Here is a 16,859-nt window from a genome sequence, read left to right as displayed (position 1 = left end):
GTATAGCTCTATGCTTGTCCCAGGGGGAAATCCAGATTCAGTATGCTTTAGATGAACAGACAATCTACTTGTGAAGATACATAGATAATTCTTGGTTAACACTCAATTAATATACCCACATATAAAAAACAACTATCCATATCACTTTTAGATTTTGTCACTACTTCTAATGCTATTGCTATAATTGGGTCCATCCCCTTGCTATCAAAGCAACAAACCCACCAAGGCCCGTCATAATTTTACTAGAAGAATTTCAATGAGATGAGAGTTCTTAGCAACCTGAGCCAGAAATATAAATGTGCTTTCCCCTTAGCATGGTACCCTTTAACATGATTCTTAGATGCTGCACTTTTTAATAATGTATGGTATGAAGTTAACATTTGTAAACTCACTGAAACAAATATTTGAACTTTTGGCCCACATTTTAAAAACTAGACACATGTTAGGGTCCTTGACTGATGGCTCCATCTGTAACATGTACAGAAAGCATGAGGTGGTACATAACTAAACATGGGGCTACATAACCCAGTCCTTCATTGGCCACAGCTATTTGGGCTACTTTCAGGGACTAACACAGCTAAGGCAAAACGAGGATCTGGGTCAGACCCTTCTAAGTACTGTATAGATTTTGGGAATCTTGAAGACTGTAGATCAGTAACTAGTGAAAATTAAAGCAGAAATGTCATGTTATATAATAGTTCTCAAAGTGTGGTCCCCAGATGAGCAGTATCTGCATCATCTGGAAACTTGTTACTACTTCTCCAGACTAACTGAATTAGAAACTTTGGGAGTAGGGATCAGCAATCTAAGTTTTACAAGCCCTTCAAGTGATCCTGATGCTCCTAAAATTTGAGAACCAGTCTTGTAAGAGTAGCTATAGAGACTGCATGAGAGTCTACGGCCATACCATCCTGAACGTGCCCGATCTCGTCTGATTTCGGAAGCTAAGCAGGGTCGGGCCTGGTTAGTACTTGGATGGGAGACTGCATGAGTGGCCTAATAGACAACATGAAAGTTAAAATGTGTCACTAAGAAACTTTGTGCAAAAAAAAAAAAATAATAAAAATAAAAAATTGTGGACTTGAAACCATGTCAACACAATAAATTTGAAAATTCAGAAAGAAATTAAAAATATAAAGAAAGAAAAAGAAAATTTTAGGCAGAGGAGAAGGGATCAGAAGAGACCTGGAAGGAAAGCAAGACATTGATAGATTTCTTAATTCCAGTTTTGCTCAGGTGTGTCTACTCAACAGCAGTCATGTTTTCTTTACAGATTCATAATGAATCTTGGGTTTCTTAGGACCATATTGACCTGCCTTGAGCCCTAGGAAATAACCAGAGACATTTTGTACAAGGTACTTTAAGCCTATAGACCAGGGGTCCCCAAACTATGGCCTGCAGGCTGCATGCGGCCCCCTGAGGCCATTTATCCGGCCCCCGCTGCACTTCCGGAAGGAGCACCTCTTTCATTGGTGGTCAGCCGCAAAGCGCAGCGTCACTCACATACAGCACTACTTCCGGTGACACAGGACGCATGCGTCACAGCTCTGGAAGCGTGTCATATCACTTGTTACGGCTAGCAGTGACAAATATGAAACCGGACATTGACCATCTCATTAGCCAAAAGCAGGCCCATAGTTCCCATTGAAATACTGGTCAGTTTGTTGATTTAAATTTACTTGTTCTTTATTTTAAATATTGTATTTGTTCCCGTTTTGTTTTTTTACTTTAAAATAAGATATGTGCAGTGTGCATAGGGATTTGTTCATAGTTTTTTCTATAGTCCGGCCCTCCAGTGGTCTGAGGGACAGTGAACTGCCCCCTGTGTAAAAAGTTTGGGGACGCCTGCCATAGACACTATAATGAGAGTTGAAGTACATTTCAGATGAGAGCGTCAGTTAGCTTCCAGTTTCACTAAAACTGTGGTCAAGTACAGTGTTCTAGGCAAGGCAGCTTCAACCCTGAAGCTGGGTTAGACACGACATATTTTTATGTATTCATTAATCCAGCCCAGTGAGGTGATCTATAATAGTATCTATATTATTTCACTAGAGCTCCCATAAAAAAGTAGCACAAAATAGGTAGATTAAACAACAGAAATTTATGCTTTCACAGTTCTGAAGGATATAGCGTTGAAAAAGTTGGTTCCTTATTAGGGCTGTGAGGGAGGGATTATTTCATCCTCCTTGGTTTGTAGATGGCTATCTTCATGTTCACATGGTGTTTTCTCTAAGTGTGTATCCGTGCTTAAATCTCATCCTTCTCTAAGGGTATCAGTCATATTGACCTCATTTTAACTTGCTTACCTTTTTTGTGTGACAGAGACAGAGGAAGACAGAGAGAGGGACAGATAGGGACAGATAGACAGGAAGGGAGAGAGATGAGAAGCATCAATTCTTTGTTGTGGCACCTTACTTGTTCATTGGCTGCTTTCTCATGTGTGCCTTGACCAGGGGACTACAGCAGACCGAGTGACTCCTTGCTCAAGCCAGCGACCTTGGGCTCAAGCTGGTGAGCCTTGCTCAAACCAGGTGAGCCTGCACTCCAGCCGGTGACCTCGGGGTTTTGAAGCTGGGCCTTCCCGGTCGCAGTCTGACACTCTATCCACTGTGTCAGCACCTGATCAGGTTTAACTTGTTTACATTTGTTAAGATCCTTATAAGGTCAGATTCAGACGTATTGTGAGTTAGAACTTCAACATACAATTTTGGGAGGGGGTATATAATTTAACTCATAATTGTATACCTATATATTTTCAATTGAGAGGTTAAATGACTCCTTCATATAAATAAGTAGATGGGCTGTGTAATGGTATGCAAATCCTGAGCTCTCCACAAGATTCTGCTTTCTCTTATACAAATAAAAAATATTTTTCTAGGGCTTTCCAAGTGGTCTGCATTTGCCAGAAGCCAGTCCATTTACCAGGAAAAAGAGAGGGCAATGTTGTAGAACATGTAACATCTATACTGGAATAAAACACGTGTTTCAAATCTGAAAGTAGTTGAAGGATTTAGCACCCATGGTTTTTGCCCAGTACAATAGTGCCATATATTTCTTTGGAGGGGGATCAGATAAATTCAGCTTATGTGATAGGACTACTAATTCTTTTCCATTGTGTTAAACAGATGGCATCAAACAAGAAGTTGAGAATATGATGCATATGAGGGTTATGACAAGCCAACATCCTTTTGAAGAAAAAAATGTGGCACATAATTGAAGGAAATCACATAAAGATGAACAGAGAATGAAAGATCTGTTTCTAGTAATCTGGAACCAAAGTGCCTTTGGCCTTTTTGTTCTTCTAAGTATTCACATTTGAGAGAGGACTGGTCTGTTTTAAAACACCACACTAAATGTCCCTTTGTTAGAAAACAAGAGAAAAAATACCATAAATTCTGAGCCTAAATTTTAGAGCTGGATTGTAAATTCAAATTATGTTTTGTGTGTTTTGGATTGTTTTAGAAAGAGGAGGAGGAGAGAGAGAGAGAGAGAGAGATGAAAACAGCAAGGAAGATAAAAAGAAAGAAAGAAAAAGAAAGGAAAGAAACAAAGAAAGAGAAAGGAGGAAAAGAAAGAAAGAAAGAAAGAAAGAAAGAAAGAAAGAAAGAAAGAAAGAAAGAAAGAAAGAAAGAAAGAGAAAGAGAGAAAGAAAGAGAGGGAGGGAGGGACGGACAGAGGAAAGAAGGAAAGAAGGAAAGAAGGAAGGAAAGAAGGAAGAAAAAAGAAAGCATGAATGCTTATTTAGGAAATTTTATCAATTCAATTTTAATAATTCCTCATTACTGTTGTATAGTGGAGATGTGGTTTATTAGCAAGAAAGACTATATTCAGAGAGAACCTTTTTCTCAGAACTTCCCTGGCAAATGATACTGCCTTCCCATCAGAGCCCTTCTGTTTGGCTTCCTGTGTCATTGCATGTGACTGCCTCTTGGATTACCTTCCTGTCTTCTCTTTTTTTATGCTATTTGGTGGCTTTTCTTCTTTTGGCTTCCAAACTATACACACTTTCCAAATTTCTGTAAATTGATCATAGCTCTTTTTACTGATTTTAGAGAGAAAAGAATATACACATATTATATAAAAGAGAGAAATCAATTTATTTTTCCACTTATTGATGCATTTATTGCTTGATTCTTTTTAAAACTTAATTAATTATTTAAATTTATTTTTAATTTATTGCTTGGACATGGATTTGGTTGACTCTTGTATATTCCTTGACCAGGGATTGAACCCACAACTTTGGTGTATCAGGATGATGCTCTAACCAACTGAGCTACCTGGGCAGAACAACAATAACCTCTTTAAGGCTAGAATCTACTTTCTCTTTCCTTAGCAATATACCTGAATGTTTTTGGCCTAAAGATTTTTGTATAGAATGTACTTCTGTCTTCTCTACCTGAGAAAGATTAGAATGAAACAAGCATAATAATTACCATTTGGCTCCAGGGCCAATTGTCAAATCTTAAGGAAATGCATATTGTTAAACTACCCATGACTAAGGGAAGGGGAAGGATATAGGCAACATAAAAGGTGAACTGTGACTACTAGTACTCTTATGCTGGTCTAGATTCTTGAGTTCTACATCCAGGTGTGTAAATCATTACTAATCTCTTCCTCACATTTTTCAGTTTTCTAATATAGTGTACAGTTGATTCAGTATTTTGGCAGAAAGATTTACCCTCAGGAAGCTGGACTTTCCAGGATGCTGATGGGACATCCCAAAGGAATGAACTTGAAGGGTGAGACATAATTGTAGGAATTTATGCTCAGATAGTAAATTGAGATATGGTTTATAAAATAGGTATCAAAGCCCATAAATTATAAATACTTTGGAATTGTGTTATAAGAGTAGAATGGGACTTTCCATAAATTGAAATGTCCTATGTACCATAATAAAGAAAGGTTTTGTTAGTCCTACTTAATTGACAAAGAGAGACTTAGAATAAAATCCAGGAAAGTTCATATAATAAATGGAATTCTTGCCCAGATCCATTTATCCTCCAATTATATAGGTCATTCCCCAGTTCACATTTAAATAAGGCCTATTCTTTAAGAGCACCTTCTCAAATAACAGTCATCAGTGTTCCTCATTCTAGTTATTCATAAGCATTGGCTCAGAAGCTTGCTCTGTGCTCTTACACAATTTTTAAGGATCTTATACCTTTGGCATTGCTATGGGGGAGCTTAATATCTCTGAGAAAGAGCTAAGTATGTTCCAAAACTTGCACTAGCGGCTCTGAGACTTCCTCAGGGCTCCTTTTATAACAAAGCAATGAGGCATACTTAAACACCTTATTTGAGAAATGAGTGCCCATTTCCATTAATTCAGAGAAAATTCTGGGATCTCATTAATTTAGCAATAAGATATAAATGGGTTACTAAACAGGCAGTTATAGAAAAATATAAGAACTTTGCTAATTTATTTACTAAAGAAAACATATTTCAAATTGTTGTTCTCTGGGTCAAATTTTGAGCCAAAATTTTATTATACCCAGTTTTATAACTATATATTTTTTGTCATTTACTCCAGTTTTTAAAAAATTAACCTTCAAATAAACTGGGCCTGGCCTGACCAGGTGGAGGCACAGTAGATAGACCATTGGCCTGAGATTCTGAGGGCCCAGGTATGAAACCCAGAGGTTGCCAGCTTGAACATAGGCTCACCAGCTTGAGTATGGTGTCCCCGGCTTGAGCATGGGAGTATAGACATGACCCCATGGTTGTTGGCTTGAGCCCAAAGGTTGCTGGTTTGAAGACCAAGGTCGCTGGCTTGAGCCCAAGGTCACTGGCTTGAACAAGGGGTCAGTGGTTCGGCTGAAGCCACCTGGTCAAGGCACATGAGAAAGCAATCAATAAACAACTAAGGTGCTGCAACTATGAGTTGACGCTTCTCATCTCTTCTCTTTCTGTCTGTCTGTCCCTGTGTTTGTCTGTTTGTCTGTCTCACTTACTGGGTAAAAGACAAACAAACAAACAAACAAACAAAAACTGGGCCTTACTAGTAGTGGAACAGTAGATAGAACATAGGCCTGAGGTCCCAGGTCTATGGGACCGAGGTTCAAAACCCCGAGGTCATGGGCTTGAGCACAGGCTCATTGGGCTTGAGCGTGGGGTCACTGGCTTGAGCATAAGATCTTTGACAGGATCCATGGTCACTGGCTTGAGCCCAAAATTCGCTGGATTGAGCAGGGGGTCACTGGCTCAGCTGGAGCCCTCCCCCTGGGGTATTGCTTCTCATACCCCATCGAGACATGTATGAGAAGCAATCAATGAACAACAAAAGTGCTGCAACTAAGAGTTGATGCTTCTCATTTCTCTCCTTTCCTGGTGCGCGCTCTCTCTCTCTCTCTCTCTCTCTCTCTCTCTCTCTGGCTAAAAACCAAGACAAAATAAAATAAAAAAGAACAAAGATAAACTGAGTCTATGAACATAATTGAATGACATTAGAAATATATAATTACGAGAAAGTCTGGGAGATGCTGCCAAAAATCTGGATTATTTCTCATTTTACGAGTTTCCAAGCCCTCTTTATAACACCTTTTCTGCTATCAGAGTGCTTAGGGTGACATCAAATTCACATCACACCTCCAGTACTCATAGTCTGCATCTTTCCACTCCTACTTCTTGACTCACTAGTCTTTCTAAGCTATCATCTACATGTCCTTTCATGTTATTTTCTTCCCTGGTTACTCAACTTTTTAATCTATGGGGGGAGGTCATCTTGACTGAAGAGATTAGAGCTGGATTCTTGAGGTTTGTTTTCTAAGGGTGTGGACCCACCATGCATCTGGCAAAATGATAGTCTAATTTATCTTCTTTAGATCTGTCTGCTGTTCTGTTTCATTTAAAAATGATGATGATGATAATAATAATAGTTTTTGAGAGTGTTAATAGTGATATATATGATATAAATTTTAGTTTGCTTCCTCTGTTTCTGCAACTCCTTCCCTACGGCATGTCTCTCACATAAGAGGGAGGCAGAAGCCAATGCATCAGGAGCATTTTCACATTTCATGTTTGATTTCTAACCAGCACAGAGGGATGCTGAGCTGAGGAGTTAACCACACCCGAGCTGGGGAGTCGATAAAAGAGCTGGATAATAAAAATATTTCTCTTTGGGCTAGGTTTGGCAAACCCCTCTGTTTAAATTAAAAACACCATGAAGTTTGGACCTAGTAAACTGATGTTGCTCTTTGAAATGAAAAGAAGTCAACATGAAAAAGAATGTGCCAGAGTTAGGATGTTTCAAGTCAGCTGGATTTCAGCTTTTCTTAAAGAGAAACAAAACCTGAAAAAAAACCCATGATAACCACCCAGCCCTGGCAACAGTGCCCTTTCCCAGGACCTTGCGTTTCTTCTCACATTTCCAGTCCTGGCCCTTCTTCCATGGGCACGTCTTACACCAGATGAGCCAAGCTACTTCGCACTTTCATCCCCAGCATTTTCCTGTTTGTTCTCCATCAATTTCCTGGGGATAGAGTGTTCATAGGCCCCAGGACTTATGACCAAACATGCTTGTTTCTTTCTGACTTTATTAACTTCCTGAACCACTAAAACATCCTGGAAGGGTCACTAGTCAAAGGGTAACTCTGTCGCCTAAGAGCAAGTCCCGAGAAAGGCTGGCTGCGAAATGCGTTCCTGCAGCACATCACCCAGGTACCTCTCAGCGTCTCCACACACCTGACTTCAGCAGAACAGTCAGCAAGGAAGCAGCCTTGCTTAACAGACAATGGATAAATAAGATGCGATATATATATTACATATATATGCAATGAAATTTTAACCATAAAACTGAAATCCTGCCACTTTAGACAGCACAGATAGATCTAGGGTACTATACTAAGTGAAGTAAGTCAGATGGAGAAAGACAAGTACTGCATGATTTCACTTATATGTGGAGTCTAAACTATATATATATCATATATATGAACAAACAAAATGAAGCAGGAACTCATAGATCAAAAGAACAAACTGATGGTTGCCAGATGGTGAGGGAAGATGGGTGGACAAGGTGAAGGGGATTAAGAAGTACAACTTCCAATTATAAAATTAGTCACGGGGATGTAATAATGCACAGCATAGGGAATATAGCCAATAATGCAGTAGTAACTATGTATGATGACAGATGGTTACTAGACTTAACACGGTTATCACTTTGTAAGGTATATAAATGCCTAATCACTATGTTGTACATGAAAATTAACATAATCTTGCATGTGAGCTATAATTAAAAACAACAACAACAAAAGCAATGAAGGCACTCTCGCAGATCCTAGCTTTCTCTTCTCTGCTGCGTCTGTAGGTCCTTGCACACGGAGCAGTAAAATGCAAAGGGCTGAACACTCCTTGTGCCACTGATCAGTGCTCCTAGACTTTGGCTACATGGAGAGGTCCCTTTAGTACTGCATATATTATCAGCTAAACACTTGCAACTTGTCTCTGATTGGGTCCAGTTTGGCTCTTTCCTGTTCCCTGCTGTCAGCACAGCTTTTCCAACGCAGAGTGAAAAAAGAGAGCTTAAATGAGTTTACTAACTCAAGAGATGATGCGGCAACATTTATGATGAAACTCTACTGTTTCGTGGATATCAGAATAAAGGTTAAGCTCCAACCAGTGTTGTACTTACAACCTGTGTTGTAATAAGTCTCAATGGTTTGCTAAGAACAAGCATAAACTTTTTGCTAACTTCCTGATAGGTAAAGCAGCTATGTTTATTTATTTAATCAGCAAAGGTTGATTAAACAGACACTTTGCCTGGCAGGGGATATATAAAGACATAAAGATAATACGCCATTGTCTTTGCCCTCAAGAGAAATTCAGGTCTATCAATCACAATAATGCAATGGTATGGATGATATGCAAAGTCCTGGAGCGACCACAAAGGTGTGGAAACTGAATATACCTGTCCCCAAAAGACCCTCTGAGAACATGTTTGGATCCATGTTCACATAACCCTTGGTTGTCTTAGATGTATTTGGGTCACACGGTGACTTGCATATCTTAACGTACATTGAAGGTGCCTAGGAAATTTAAAATGATATTCCTGATTCCCCACTCCAAGATTTTGTAGTGATGTTGGTTTGGAGCAGAGCCAGTGAAAACCTTGTTAATTTTTATAAACAAGTTTTTTCAGGAGATTCTGCTAAAAGTGGTCCTCAGACTCAACTTTGAATAACACTATCAGAGCATTGAATTTCTTGCTCGTCTCTTTAACCAAAGACTCCTCTCAGACTTTTACAAATTCAATCCTAGTGGCAAAAACAGAGCAACCTGTCTATTTATTGGGGTTGTTTGTTTCTATGCTTATACTCAGGAAAGGTATGCTGGGAATCAGTGTTTGATTTGCATGTGAGAGTGGATCGAGGACAGGTTCTTGTCGTCAACTAAGAGTTCTCCTCTCTGGAGAAAATCCAGACTGCATTCCTGTTAGCCTGGCCTTGCTCAGGGGTGCCAGCCCGTGGAGTCGCTGAAGGAGGCACTTTGTGAGCGGCTTCCTTTATGAAAGTTTGTCTTTCCCAGAGGCATGGGGATATGCAAGGCAAACACAGATGCTCTGGGGGATGTTCTTTTGTGGTTATATCTACCTGTGAATTTGAACCAACAAAAATGCTACTAAGGCAAATCAAAAAGAGAGTTCACACTTGGCTGGGCCCCTGACACCCAACTGCTTTATAAGAAGCGTGCCATTCCCAGGGCTACCTAGGTATTTAAAAGCTACCCCCAGCTTTGGGATGAGCCTACCAACATAAAAGCATGTCACGCGTCCATCACTTATATGCTACACCTCTTTGTGAGTTTACTCTTCCTTTTTTCTTCCTTCTTCTTACTCCTTCCTTGTTGCCAATGGTCGATGTTTTTAAATCTTTCTCTTACTATCTAAAAAGTATAAAAATAATTTATTAACAAAAACCCAGAAATATAAAATTAAATCCTTTTGAACATACCATTTAAAGGTTTGAACATAACCTTTTTAACTATGTTTCTCATTCTTAGTAAAGTAAATGTGTAGAGGTTCATAGTACAAGTAAGAGAGAAGTAAAAAGTTCTCATAATGATGGTAGCCTTCTATTTTATTAGTAGGATCGTAGGAATAGTCTACACTAAATTCAAAGATCTTTTGTCAAAATGTAGAAATGAATAAAAACCTAATGGGAAAAATTTTACTTTTATTTAAAGGACTAGGATTTTTATCATTGCCTCTCTTTGTTCACCTTCCAAGATGAGCCTTGAAGCATATGCTGGCAAGTCTCTGGGCTGAGAAGCCAGATTCTTACTTTTGGTTTCTAATTCCAATTTTGTGATCTAAGAATCATGTAACATATTGGCAAATCACTTCATATCTCTGAATAAGTTTCTCCATTTGGGAAATGGGTATAGTACTATGAGCCTTCTCATAGTATTCTTGTACTAACATAAGTTAAAGTGTTTTATACACTGTCAAGAGTTTTCTCAAATGTGTTTCTTACAATCTGATGTAGTGTGTGTGTGTGTGTGCAGGCGTGTGCGTGTGTGTGCATGCCAGAGCCAAGAGAATTTTTATGGAATAAAAAATAGGATGAAAGTCATGGCTCCTCAGAGGACATCATTTAACATTTGCATTAAAACTAGTAACAATTTTGCAACAGCATGGATGGACCTGGAGATTATTATGCTAAGTGAAATAAGACAGGCAGAGAACGATAAGTACCATATGATCTCACTTATATGTGGAATCTAACAAACACAATACACTGAAGAACAAAATAGAAACAGAAGCATGGTCACGTGGAACAGATGGACTGCTCTCAGGGTATATGGGGAGAGGGGACTGGATGAAAGAAGGAGAAGGGATTAGCCAAAAAACACATGCATGTAACACGTAGATACAGACAACAGAGTGTCAATAGCCAGAGGAGAGGGGGGTATGGAGGTAGGGGGAGGAGGGCAAAGTAGGGGAATAAGGGTGAAAAGAGACTTTGCCGTGCAGAGGTCCCGGGTTCGATTGCTGGCCAGGGCACACAGGAGAAGCGCCCATCTGCTTCTCCACTCTCCCCCTCTCCTTCCTCTCTGTCTCTCTCTTCCCCTCCCGCAGCCAAGGCTCCATTGGAGCAAAAATGGCCCGGGTGCTGGGGATGGCTCCTTGGCCACTGCTCCAGGCGCTAGAGTGGCTCTGGTCGCAATAGAGCGGCACCCCGGAGGGGCAGAGCATCGCCCCCTGGTGGGCAGAGCATTGCCCCTTGGTGGGCGTGCCAGGTGGATCCCGGTCAGGCACATGTGGAAGTCTGTCTGTCTCTCCCCGTTTCCAGCTTCAGAAAAATACAAAAAAAAAAAGAGAGAGAGAGACTTTGCTTGGGGCAGGGGGGTGCACAATGCTGTGTGTATATTGAGTTGTACACTTGAAACCTGTATGGTCTGGCAAACCGTGTCATCCCAATAAATTAAACATAAGTTTAGAAAAAAAAATAGTAACAAAGAAATTAAATGTCCAACTAAATTGACAAAGTCTTTTGTGAATTGGTAATCTCTAAGGAAAAGGGTACATACACCCATATACAGGGTGGGGCGAAAGTAGATTTATAGTTGTAAATAGGCAAACCAGAGTTTATTCTTGTATTGTTATTTATTAATTATTGTATCATTTTTCATATGAGCCACCATCACCCTACTTTTGCCCCACCCTGTATATACACACACCGGGAAAACAGAGAACAAGTAATGAGCAAACAAATATCTAAATACTTGTTGAGGGGTGATAAATGTTTCCCAGACAGAGGTTCTATATCCCAGGGGAGCCTAGTATCTGGAAAAATACACTGATGATGTAATGAGAACCTTTCCCAGAGAAAGCACCTTCTACTGAGGAAAACACAGGCCTCTGGATGTTGCCAATGATTTTCAGCTTGTGGCTCTAGCCTGTCTTTCTCATTACCTCAGTTTTCTGTTTATAAATAGATGATTCTACCTACTCCTTTCTCTAACATACTGTATAAAAATATTGTATAAGAATACCAGAAAGTGAAGTAAATTTTGTGAAATCATATAAGAAGCTAAAATATATAGTAACTAAAACTCAACAATGGATTCTGTAAGTTAAATTACCTATGTGTTTAATCGATTTGCATCCGTCTGCCCAAACACTTACTGGACAGGGAAGCTCAAGATCATACAGTTTAGAGAGGGAACGAAACACAGGGAGGTGACAGAAGACCCTGAGATGAGGAAACCCAGTTCTCTCACATCTCTCTTCCTTGAGGTTGAACACGCTTAAGAATACCACAGGCACCTTAGTCTTATGCTTCATTATTTGGGATATATTGATGAGTCTCCCACAAAAAAAAAATGATCTAGAGAGCAAAAAAAAAATGTTTGGATTGGAAAAAGGCAGATGAAAAATGCTTGGTTGGCAGAAGCTTGATAAATAAAAGAGCGTGTCTGTATTATCTCCAGATGTGCAGATACGGGGAGAGGATGGATCTGACAGGGCAGCTGAGCAAGGTTCACACCTAAGAGCACGTGTTTGGGCATTGGGCTCCCTCCCAGGCCATTAGGCCCTAACAATCCGGACTGGCTTTCCCAGCCTCCTTTCAGCCTGGGGACCTGGTTGCTCATAAAGGAACTTGGAGGAGACAAATTTTTCTCTCTTCCATAGTCTAAGCCGCAAACAAACAAAGAGTTCCACACACAAAATTGGGGTCGCTTCTGTTTGTATTAAACACAGCTCAAGCCCACAGGATAACGAATGAGTGCTGCTTGTAGGTCATAAATCAAAGTCATGTTACATGTAGATATTCAGTAACAGTGTCCATCTGGTAACACTCACAGTCAAGTGTCTGACCATGGGCCAGAGGTGAAAGGGAGGCATACATTTACTAACGATATTGTTTTCATTGGCTCATATTTAAAGACTCAAGAAATTGCTTATCTCTGGCCAGAAGGTTCCGTGGGCATTTGTGAATCTCTTCTTCAGGAAAACATGTGAGTGGGAGTTTGTTCAATGGCATGTTAAAACATTCCAGGAATGAATCTAAATATTGTCTGGGAAGACCTCTGGATATAGGCCCAGCTAGATAACGCAAAATTCACCATAACGTTAGCCTGCTGTTTAGAGAAAATTAAAACCTTATTCGATGTGAGAAAACATTTGTTACAAACTACGTATATGTTGGTAACTCAGCCATGAATTCAGGTTGATGCAAGAGGATTTTCTGTTAAGTTCTCCTAGTTTTCCTGAACATATGTCACCACTGACTAATACCGCACCATGCAGAAATTTCATTTTATTCCTGCCATTCACTATAAAAAGAGTCATTCCTGCCATACTATAAAAATAGTCAAAATCATCTATCATTAGCCTGGACATTACTCAGATTATTAACACAATTTATTTCCCTAATAGGGGAAATTACACCCATTTGCTGCTCTCTACTCCTTCCTTTTCCTAATTTCCTTTTAGGCACTCCCAATTGAGATCAATCATCTCCCTTTTTGATTCCTCTCCTCTAAATTATCTTCCAAGCCTCACCCTTAGCACATCCCACTAGCTCTTCCCAACTTCTACCTGCTTTTCTTTTTTCTTTTTTTTAAAATTAATTAAATTTTTTTTTTTTTTTTTTTTGTATTTTTCTGAAGCTGGAAACGGGGAGAGACAGTCAGATAGACTCCGGCATGCGCCCGACCTGGATCCACCCGGCACGCCCACCAGGGGGCGATGCTCTGCCCCTCCGGGGCGTCGCTCTGTTGCTACCAGAGCTACTCCAGCGCCTGGGGCAGAGGCCAAGGAGCCATCCCCAGTGCCAGGGCCATCTTTGCTCCAATGGAGCCTCGCTGCGGGAGGGGAAGAGAGAGACAGAAAGGAAGGAGAGGGGGAGGGGTGGAGAAGCAGATGGGCGCTTCTCCTGTGTGCCCTGGCCGGGAATCGAACCCGGGACTTCTGCATGCCAGGCCGACGCTCTACCACTGAGCCAACCGGCCAGGGCCTCTACCTGCTTTTCTTATACAACCAATTCATACGCTGCTCAATCGAAGCTTAAAAGTCAAGCCTAAGTCCTTACAAAAATTAACATCGCTACAGGAAAATTTAATAGCGATATTTTTAAATGATATTTTGGAGAATAGCAGCTATAACAAAATGTATTTTTTATTGCTGGTAAAATCAGTGGGCCTCTGATAATAGCTAAGGAAATAGCTCTTGGGAATGAGATTGATGATAATTATGTCTGTTGAGCTATCACTGAGTACTAGGCATAGTTCTGAGCACTTTATGTGAAATATCTTATTTAATCTCACAGCAACTAAATGCAGTAGTCACAATTATTATCCTCATTTTCAGATAAGAAAAATATGTGTATTTTTTAATGTTTTCTCAATCTAGAAAGTGGCATAAAAATTTAAATATTGGATTTTAGCTATTTAAAACAACACACACATGAAAAAAAACTCAGCTCATAGTAATAATTTTTTCCCCAATTCTGATTTATGTTACCAGAAATATTTGATCCCCTAGTTTGGCAGCAACTGTCTCCAAGATCTTAGTGAAATATGGAAGCAGGACTGATGCTCTTTCAAGGGCATAAGGAGTTCCTACCAGGAGACCCCAGGCCTGAGGAGCTGTGCTTCACCTAAAGCTGAACGCTGCTTCCCTCTGCTTATCTGCACCCAAAGCCTTTAGTGTACCAAGTTCTGGGGGAAAGAATATCTTTATAGACCTGGAAACAGTACCTTGACTTTTTGTACACATGTTTTCTGTCTCAGATCAGAGGTGACCACACTGCCCTCTTTCTGAGCAGAGTAACCAGAGGTCAGATGTCATAATGAGGTGACCTTCTTAGTTGAGATAATTCATGTGGAAGGACTGCTCCACTTTAAAACTCCAAGGACATCTGTGCCCCTATAGCTCCCATTATCCAGTCAGGGTCCAGGAAGGGGTTATCAAATTACCGTATTTCTCACTCCATAAGATGCACCTGATTATAAGATGCATCAAAGGTTTTAAGGAGGGAAATAAGAAGAAAAATATTCTGAAACAAATGGTGTGTTAAAATATTTAATAAAATATACCACAATAATATTTCAACAATGTAAACTCAACAGCAGTATTAACAACCATTAGCACAGTTATTAACAAATGAGAAGAGACTTTAATGTTCAAAAACTCTTTTAGTTGTTCAGGAACCCGCAGCAGCTAAAAAAAAAAAAAATGAACATTTGCTCCATAAGATACATGGGCATTTTCCTCTCCACTTTTGGAAAAAAAAGTGCGTCTTATGGAGAGAAAAATACGATAATTAATACCTCTTCTTAATTTATGCCAACTTGGAAAAATTTGGCATTTGTTCAGGCAGGAATTTTCCACATTTGGGCAGCACTTTTAGAGCAGGTGTCGAGGGCTTCAGAAGGTCTGGGCACCCTCTAAAATTACGTGTAAAACTTTGTGTCCACATGTGGGAAATTTAGGGAGGATCTTTAGCATTCATCAAATTGTTATGAAGGTTCTTGAATCAAAGTATTTAAGAATCACTGCTTTGTGGTTTACAGAGCAGTTATACTTATTTATTCTGTTAGATCTATACAACAATACTGTGCGAAAGACATTATGGTGATTCCTAATTTGCAGAGGAAGAAAATGTGAAATTGACAAAGATGACACAGAAATAAATAAAACGCATGGTGACCAAGATTACAACTAAATTATAGAACAACCACACTTGTAACCACCTGAAGGCTAACTAGCTGAACAAAACTCATAACCATGTATATAAAGAAGTTATGTGGAGACTGGTAGGAGGGGTGCAGACATGAAATGGGCGGGTCCCACAGCCACCTGCGATGGTTAAGAATTGGGAGGGATATCTTGGCCGCAGAGGACCACCTAAGGAACAAGGGGTCCTATCCCCACATTGGGGTCCCTAGCCTAGACCACTAGTGCTAGGAAGAGCTGTCTTCACAACATCTGGTTGTGAAAATCAGCGGGGATTGAGGCTGAGGGAGACAGAAATCTGCTCGAGTCCTAGTCTTTCTCTTAAAGGGCCCAAGCATGGACTTTCTTGCTGAGAGATACACTTGCTCTGAGCTCCAGTGCTATGGTAGCAGCTCAAAAGGTGCCAGGGACATATGGAAAGGAAGCGAACCATCTGGCTTCAGGGCAAGGTCTGGAGGGGCAGCTCTCCCTGTCACTTCGTTCCTTTGTTGAGTCCTCCCCCCTATAGAGACAGCAGGTGCAGGCTGGCATCATAGCTGTCTCCATTAACCTGGGTAACACTAATCAGACAGCAAAAAGAAATAAGGCATCCACATGGGAATGAAAGAAGTAAAACTGTCATTATTTGCAGATGACATGCTGTTATACAGAGAGAACCCTAAAGAGCTCACCAAAAAACTATTAAAACTGATTAATTCAGTAAAGTAGCAGGATACAAAATTAATATTCAGAAATCAGTCGCATTTTTATACACCAATAATGAACTACCAGGAAGAGAAATAAGGAAACAATCCCATTCACAATTGCATAAAAATAACACCCTAGGAATAAATTTATCCAAGGAGATAAAAGATCTATACTTGGAAAATTATAACACATTAAAGAAATAAATTGAAGAAGATACAAATAATTGGAAGCAAATACCATGTTCATAGATAAGAAGAGTTAACATTGTTAAAATGTCCATACTACTCAAAGAAATCTATAGATTCCATGCAATCCATATCAAAGTACCAGTGGCATTTTCCACAGAACTAGAAAAAGTAATCCAAAAATTTATATGGAATCACAAAAGAACCTAAATAGCCAAAGCAATCTCGAGAAAGAATGAAATTGTAAGTATCAAGCTACAAGATATGAAACTAGCCTGACCAGGCGGTGGCACAGTGGATAGAGCGTTGGA

The 16,859-nt window shown here is 39.9% G+C and overlaps 1 protein-coding gene across 4 annotated transcripts in view; it reads right to left on the bottom strand.

Moving 5' to 3' along the window:
- PHLDB2 (pleckstrin homology like domain family B member 2) overlaps positions 1-16,859 on the bottom strand; it is a 268,804-nt gene that overhangs the window by 215,766 nt on the left and 36,179 nt on the right. The gene's annotated exons all lie outside the window — the stretch shown is intronic.

Source organism: Saccopteryx bilineata, chromosome 8 (genome assembly GCF_036850765.1).
Source record: "Saccopteryx bilineata isolate mSacBil1 chromosome 8, mSacBil1_pri_phased_curated, whole genome shotgun sequence".
Lineage (NCBI taxonomy): Eukaryota > Metazoa > Chordata > Mammalia > Chiroptera > Emballonuridae > Saccopteryx > Saccopteryx bilineata.
This window is presented reverse-complemented; position numbering and strand designations above follow the sequence as displayed.